Source organism: Triticum aestivum, chromosome 1B (genome assembly GCF_018294505.1).
Source record: "Triticum aestivum cultivar Chinese Spring chromosome 1B, IWGSC CS RefSeq v2.1, whole genome shotgun sequence".
Classification (NCBI taxonomy): domain Eukaryota; kingdom Viridiplantae; phylum Streptophyta; class Magnoliopsida; order Poales; family Poaceae; genus Triticum; species Triticum aestivum.
Window position 1 is genome coordinate 373,542,966 of NC_057795.1, and position 7,807 is coordinate 373,550,772.

Sequence of the window (7,807 nt, forward strand, 5' to 3'; positions counted from 1 at the left end):
CCGCCCCCGTGTAACTAGTACTGGGTTGTTCGTGGAAAACCCAAACACCCTTTATCCAAATGTTTGGTCCTTTAAGGAGGTGTTTAGCGCAGCGAACCAGGCAATCGGACTATGCGGCTTTATAACTCTCACTTAGCCATAGAAGTCTACAATTTTAAATTTCGGTGAAGCCCCTAGTATTCGGAAGGCCGAACTTGGGGCGCTATACACGCCTAAATTGGACAACGCCGATTCCTCGCCTGAAGCGGAAAAAATCTTTAAGGATTTAGGACCTCTCGAACAGCGACTAGCTCTCGTCGCATCATGATAGTCAGTTTTCGGCTTTCTCTACTGAGGTGCTCGTCCGGAAGAACCGGGACACAATCGCAGTAGTTCTCCCTGCGCTACCTTAGTCAATACAACGGAACGTAAGGTACCAAAACAAGGGAGCCAGGCAAACCCAACTATTGACCTAAGACATGATTCAGAGTTGATGCGTATAATGCTATAAGTTCAGGGTGTCGCACTGTCGAAAGTGTTCGGACTTTTCTTGCCGTATTATGGGGCGCAATAAAAGCCCCTGGCGAGCAGAACGTACCAAAGTGTACGGGTGCAATATTAAATAAGCATTCAAGGGAAAATATGGAGAAAATAAGCTGATGCTATATATTGTTTCCCACTGTTATTTAAGTAATACGTCAAGGCGTATGTGTACAATTAATGCGATAAGAAAAAATAGGACTATTTGACATGTCATATCCAAGGGCAGGCTACATGTGGGTATGTAAAACAGGTATAACGATCATTAACAGAGACCACCTGGGTATTCCCTTGTACGCAAAGTGATGCGGAGCATCCCACGTTCATCCGCATGTACACTCCCACTACTCCCCAAGCTCCAAGTGGACATATGACGAGACCTCGAACAAACGCCATTGGACACAAGGTGAACTCGCTCCTCTCCGAACCTTCACTTCCCACATGTGAGACATGGTTACTACCTCAAATATATGTGCTATGCATGACCAGGAACAAGGAGTAAGATCATGGACAAGACGGCAAGGACACCAAGTACAAGGACCAAGAGAAGAAGTTGCCCGAAGCTACAGCGGCCGGACGTCCGACCAGGACCGGACGTCCGACAACTCCCAGGCTCCGGACGACCGACCAAGGCCGGACGTCCAACGACCATCAGCCACCGGACGACCGACAACGTCCGGACATCCGACAAATCCACACCCGAGCCAAATAGCCGGACGTCCGACTAGTACCGGACGACCGGACCCTCGCGAGCCACCGGACGTCCGGTACCCGTCGGACGACCGGCGCCTGTGCGCTGCCATGTGTTGGGCCGCAGCCCATGTACCCCTTCACTTACCCCTTCGTGGCCCTAGACTATATATACTCCTCCACCTCCTCCTAGTTAGGTTTAGCGTTGATTTAGCTCAATTAGAGATAAAGCTTCGCTCATCCACCGGATCTCCTCCTCGTGAGAGACCGCGGCCTCCTCGGAGAAGATCCTATCGGATTCAAGACCCCCTCGTGGGAAGATCCCCTCGTGGATTTCAAGGCCTCCTCACGGAGAAGAACGGTTCCTTTGTATCCTTACCTTTGTTGACTTTGTATCTCGTGCTACTCGTTCTTCGATGATCTAGACCTTGTGTGATTGATCTCTTGTCGGTTGAGTGTTTCTCTCGTTCCTCCCTGTGTTTTCCTCGTGTTCTTCCGCGTGTTCTTCGTGATTCCCCGTAGGACCCACTCCAAACGTGAAAGATCGTACACATAGGGTTCCACCCTACATCATATGGTATCATGAGCCACGTTGATCACGTATTTGGAGTCCCTCCCACCGTTTTCTAGCCTTCTTTTGCTTGATTTCGTCCTAAATTTCGAAAATCCCCACCAAAAATAGCCCCAATTTTTTTTTTGTGATTTGTTGGTTTGATGATGTTTTGTTGATTTTGATCCATGGATTTGCTTGGTTTCGAGTGGATCTAGCATTTTTCCAAGTTTCCCCATCTTCCATCCACAAAATCTCGCGAATTTTGACCCCGAAATCACCAATTTCCGCCCAAAATCGCGTCCCGGATCTGAAATTTCGCGTTGACCCCGACCCACCGGACAACCGGACTTTTACGGATGTCCGGAGCCCCAGGAACGACCGGACGTCCGACCTTTTCCGGACGACCGGAACCTCTAACCCGAACCGAATTTACGGATTTCCGACTTTTCCGGACGTCCGACGCTCCGGACATCCGACCTTTACGGACGTCCGTAACCTGTAGGTTTTGACTTCGGCTGATTCTTGTTTCGGCCATAACTAATTCATCCGAACTCCAATTTTGACGTTCTTTAGCTCGTTTTGAAGCTCTTGACATCCCCCTTACCACAAAAATACCACCAACATCATTTGAGTCCATCAAAATTTTGGAAATTTGGCAAGTTTGCCTAGGCCCTCCGCCACATCATCCGCATAGCCACCACCGACTTCCGCAACCTAACCCATTTTGTTTCCCATAGCATCAGTGGTTGCTTGAGTAGTGATTCGAGTCTCCTAAGGTATTTTGGCTACTTAGGGACAATTGCTTCTTCATCAATCACCACCACCACTTCCGCATAGGCTTACCCACCATACATTTCTCCACCCCAACTTAACCCAATTTTGTTTGAGCTTGTTTGAGTTGTGGCTTGTGTCTCCTAAGGTGTTTCGGCTACTTAGGGACGGCAACTTCAACTCCGACACGTGTATAGCCATCATTCCACTTCCGTATTGCCAAGTGCAAACCACCACCGCTTTCCCGCTACGACCATTTGACATTTGTCATTTGAGATTTTGAGTTCGTGGTTTTTCCGTTTCCTAAGGTGTTTCGGCTACTTAGGGACGAGTCTCCATCATCTTGGTATCTACATCAAGAACACCGCCACTCATCATCGCAAAGGACAGTAACCTCGACGACACCTTTGTATATTCCCCTTGCCATTGCATTGTTAACCCCTAGCCCATTTTGCGTTACTTGCCTATCGAGACTAGCCATTTGAGTATTGCCGGCAATGTTACTTGTGCACATTAGTGATCATACTTCCCATAGCATACATACCATATCATCGTGGTGCATATATTGGTATCATCTCTTGTGTCACAAGATTGTTCCCGCATATACACAATTGCTATCTTGGTTTGTGCATTGTGCAAAAGTGGCCATAGAAAAAAAGAAATAAAGCTTTTAAGCAAAAGAAAGAGAGCAAAGAAGCTTGTAAGCAAGTGCCATAGCATCATACCACATTGCACATAAGATTGTCATATCCGATCATCTTGGATCATCTTGAGAGAAACACCGGGAACCATACATACATAGCATACTTGGGATAGAAAGTATATCCATTTTGCATCTTATAGGTTGTGCACAAGTGTCGTATCCGTCTATAGAGCAATCATGCTAGCGTCTCTCTTGAGTTGTGCAACACGAGCGTTTTCCGTGGATTCCACATTTTGTGCTCATTCCTTGGTTGCACGACCCCATTTATCTATCCGTGTGTGTGTTTCCGTGTGCCATTCTTTGCTATTGGTCCATTTGTTTCACTTGCGAATTTGTGAATCTCTTTCAACATTATTGACTCTTGCTAACATTTTGCATTAAATTTTTGTGCCACTATCCTCACCGAGATCCACCATAAGCTTTACTTGTGTAGGTGTGAGAACCGACAAGGATTGGTACCAATAGTGCTATTTCATTGTCCGCATTTGAGTGAACTTGATTCATTGTCAACATCGGTCAAGGTACATTGGTATAAGTTCTTCTCTTTCTCCCACTCATATTTGCTCGAGTCTTTTGATGGATAGGCAAGGCACTTCCTCTCCGGTCCTCGACGACAACGACGGCGTGAACAACTACATCACCAAAGCGTCTATCCTCGATCTACAACGACAAGTGCAAGGCGCACAATCAAGATTGCGAGAGCACATCTATAAGAAGCTTGCCGCACATAAAGAGGAGCAAGATGCAAGGATGGAGGAGATTAGAGCCTTGATCAAGTCTTCTTCCCCTTCGTCATCTTCAAGGCGGCGACATTCAAGCCACAAGTCTTCGGAGCGCAAACAAGATGCAAGCGCAAGTCGTCCAAGTCAACATCTACATGGCGACCATCATCACGTTCGTGATCAACATCGTCATGAAGGGCAAGTCACCTCCAAGCATCATGTGCACGACGACGACAAACACCTTCAAGCTCAAGTGCGACAACGACACCATCATCATGAAGATGCTCCATAAGCGCAAATGCACAAGTCCCAACACACCAAGTCGAAGCTTCATGAGCAAAAGAGAAGACCGCGAGACGAGCACCACCAAGACGGCGCTACGGCTACAACAACCACTTTGGCATCTTCGCCAAGTGCTATCACGGCATCTTCGCCTTTGGACGTATGACATCTTTGCCTACTTCCCATAAGTACGCCCACATCGACTTAATCAAGTCCAAGGCGATTACCTTCGAGCGAGGGCGACACTTCCATCTTCAGAAGCCCCTCAAGGAAGATGGTCGAGCATGGGACACTCCCTTCGGTCATGGAGACGAGCTACGAGGTGCCACATCAAATGGGCCTCCAACAACAAGACGGCGACAAGACGGTCGAGCAAGGGCCACCCCCTTCGACCATGGCGACGAGCGCGAACCTCTTCAACAACATGAAGACGACGCCCACTTTGGACTCATACTCCGAGTCAAGCTACGCGACCGCGCATGGATACATTTGCACCAACATCTCTCCGACACCCACATATGTTGAGATGCCCCAAGTGGCATGTGAGGAGAGCCACCACCACATGAGTGACATGAGTGACTCCACCATACGTGACATTGAGAGCATTTCCTATGAGAGGATGAGTGTGACCACCACTAGCCCCACACATGAGAGCATGCCACACATCCTATGTGAGGTTGAGCGCCATTTGAGTGACTCCACCAACCATATGAGTGAGGGCATCCTTGAGGGAGTGAGTGAGCCACAACACTTAGTGAGTGAGGTAGTTGACACGGCATGTGAGGCCACTATGATTTCTAACGACTTAACCTCTACTCCTAGTGTGTTTTCTTCTTTGGTGCTAGGTCTCCTACATGACGACACGCCTATCCGCGACGAGTCCATCCCTCCAATGGAGAAACCGATGGCCATGGTGGACGATGATGCACCCCCACATGGTTCCATCAAGATGAAGATGACAACGAGACGATCTTCAACACCTCACCTACAACACATGAGCGACGCTCCAAAGGTAACATAGGTGATGGTGCTTCTCTTGTCCCACTAGCGGACTATCTTACCAATGATTGCTTGCATGATTTTGATCCACCTATTCCCATGCTTCATGCTAGTGAGACTTCTTCATGCCTAGACTTACCTATTTATGATGAATATGATGGCGAGCATGTTGAGTTGCCTAGTTGTGATGCTATGCTCCATAGGATATCATGTGAAAATTCTATTGGTCACATCATGTTTGACAATCCATTGAACTTGTCATATGCTATGAGTGAGATCTTCCATATTGCATCATTTCAATCTCAACATAGTAACTATGCATGCCCCATTAAAATAAATCCCATTTGCACTTATCGCATAGATGATGAGATGATGGTCATTGGCTTTTGCTTCTCTTGTGATGATATTGCCATGCTTCCTTTACATGATTTGCGCAATTCATCTACTATGCCATGCCATGATCACATTGTTTTGAATATGCTTTTTTTGGATGTTGTCAACATTCTCCATGTGATGTTTCCATTAATGCTCATGAGGAGACCCCCATAGTTTCCTCATACATATTAGGAGATCTTGATGCATGTCATACTTTGCATGTTTCTCATAATTGCTTGCACCATATGCTTTCCAGGAATAACAATGCTCTAGATATTTCTCATGATGCATCACATCCTTTGAGTCTCCATTATGCCATTCATAACAACAAACCTATCATGATGGATGACATGTTTCTATATCACGCATCAAATTTATTTGAGCATTGGCTATTTTGTGCTAACCGACACATGCATGTGCGCATCATGATGGATGATGTGTACATATACCATGCACACACAATTTTTCCTTTGTCTTTGTTTTGTGTAGGTACTCATGTATACTCGTCGACCTCTCAACCCCAAGAGTTGACGAAACGAGCTCTTGAGAGCAACGATGCTTTGGGATCCCGTGGACTATCCTTACCACCGTTCCCTTTGCGCAAGGACTACACGCATCTCTTCTACTTGGCTCTCAAACGGCTATGGGCTATTTACCACTTGTCACCTTATGCTCATTTTCCCGTGTTCAGTTTGCATGTTATACTTGCTTCTATGCATTTGCCATGCAATTGTGACCCTTGCTTGCATCTACCCATGATTCACCATTATGATACTTCTATGTGTATTTGCATGCTTGGTGGAGATCCTTGTTGCTATTGCCATGTTTATCATGTGCCTCATACTATTGTTGATTCTTGTGTTGGGAGAGTCATGATGTTACATTGCTATTTACATAGGACTTCTTGCCAACACCATGAACCTACTTTCCTCATATGTTGCTTTCATGCTTGTGCTATGACATGTGAATTATTCATGCCCACTATTTGCACACATGACATGCTTGCCATGATTCCTTCTAGTATGTTGCATCTTCGCACTACTAGCATGCTTGACTTGATCGATATGATTGCTTGCTATGTTGCATCACCCATGTTCCAATATCACTTGCTTTCTTGGGTTGATGACATATATGTTCATGCCTCTCACTTGATTTGTCATGATCATTGCCTCTTGTCTCCATTAGCTGCATCTCTCATATCACCTTGTATTGAGTGCCAACTTGCTATGCTTATTGATCTTGGAGACTTGGACACTTTACTTGTGATGCATGATTGTTTGATTGAGCCTCTTGTATTTGGTTGTTCTTACATCATAAGCCTTCATACTATGAAATGCTCCCTTGTCCATTCTTATGATGAGCATGATGCATACACTTGTTGGGTATCTTACCACACGAATGATAGGTTTTGCACTTCCGCTAACCTCATTTGTTTTTCCAAGTGTTTGTCATGTTCTTTCATTTTGAAGGATTCACAAGGCGGTACCATCACACGACATATTGGTTATGTGAAGGCATACAAGATGCGCAACTACATCATCCTTGAGACACTCCTAAAGGTGAAACTCCTTCTCTATGAGCCATCCTCAAATGCGCATATTGGATGGGTCACTCTTTCATTGTTGTTTCCTTCTTGTTGTCTACATGATACATCTCGTGAACGGAGGAGCGACATTGGAGATTGGCTACATGGACCTTCACATTGAGGAGCACTAGCGCTTATTGGATGCACCTTCAAAACTCCACTCATGCCTCGACATCGAGCCTTGGTACACCAACACCTCCATATTTGTTGATTGTGCTCATACATGTCATGCTCGATGGACATATCATACTCACCACAAGTTTGCACCCTATGCATGGATTGACTCACATTATGCTTGTCTTGTTGCATCTATTTCCATGTCATGCATGATATATGAGCTTGTTCACTTCCTTAGCAAATTTGTTGTGATCTACCTTGATGGCATTTTCATACACCATGATCATTTTGTTAACCATCAATTGCATGATGACATTCACATATTGAAAATCCATTGCTATATTCATGCTTTTGATACACCATCTCATTATGACATCATTTTGCATCGTGGTTGCATTACTCATATTCATAACACAATTGTGTGCACAATGATTGCATTTCCTCCCATGAATGCTTTGCATCTCATTCTAGATCATCTTGATAAGCTTCAT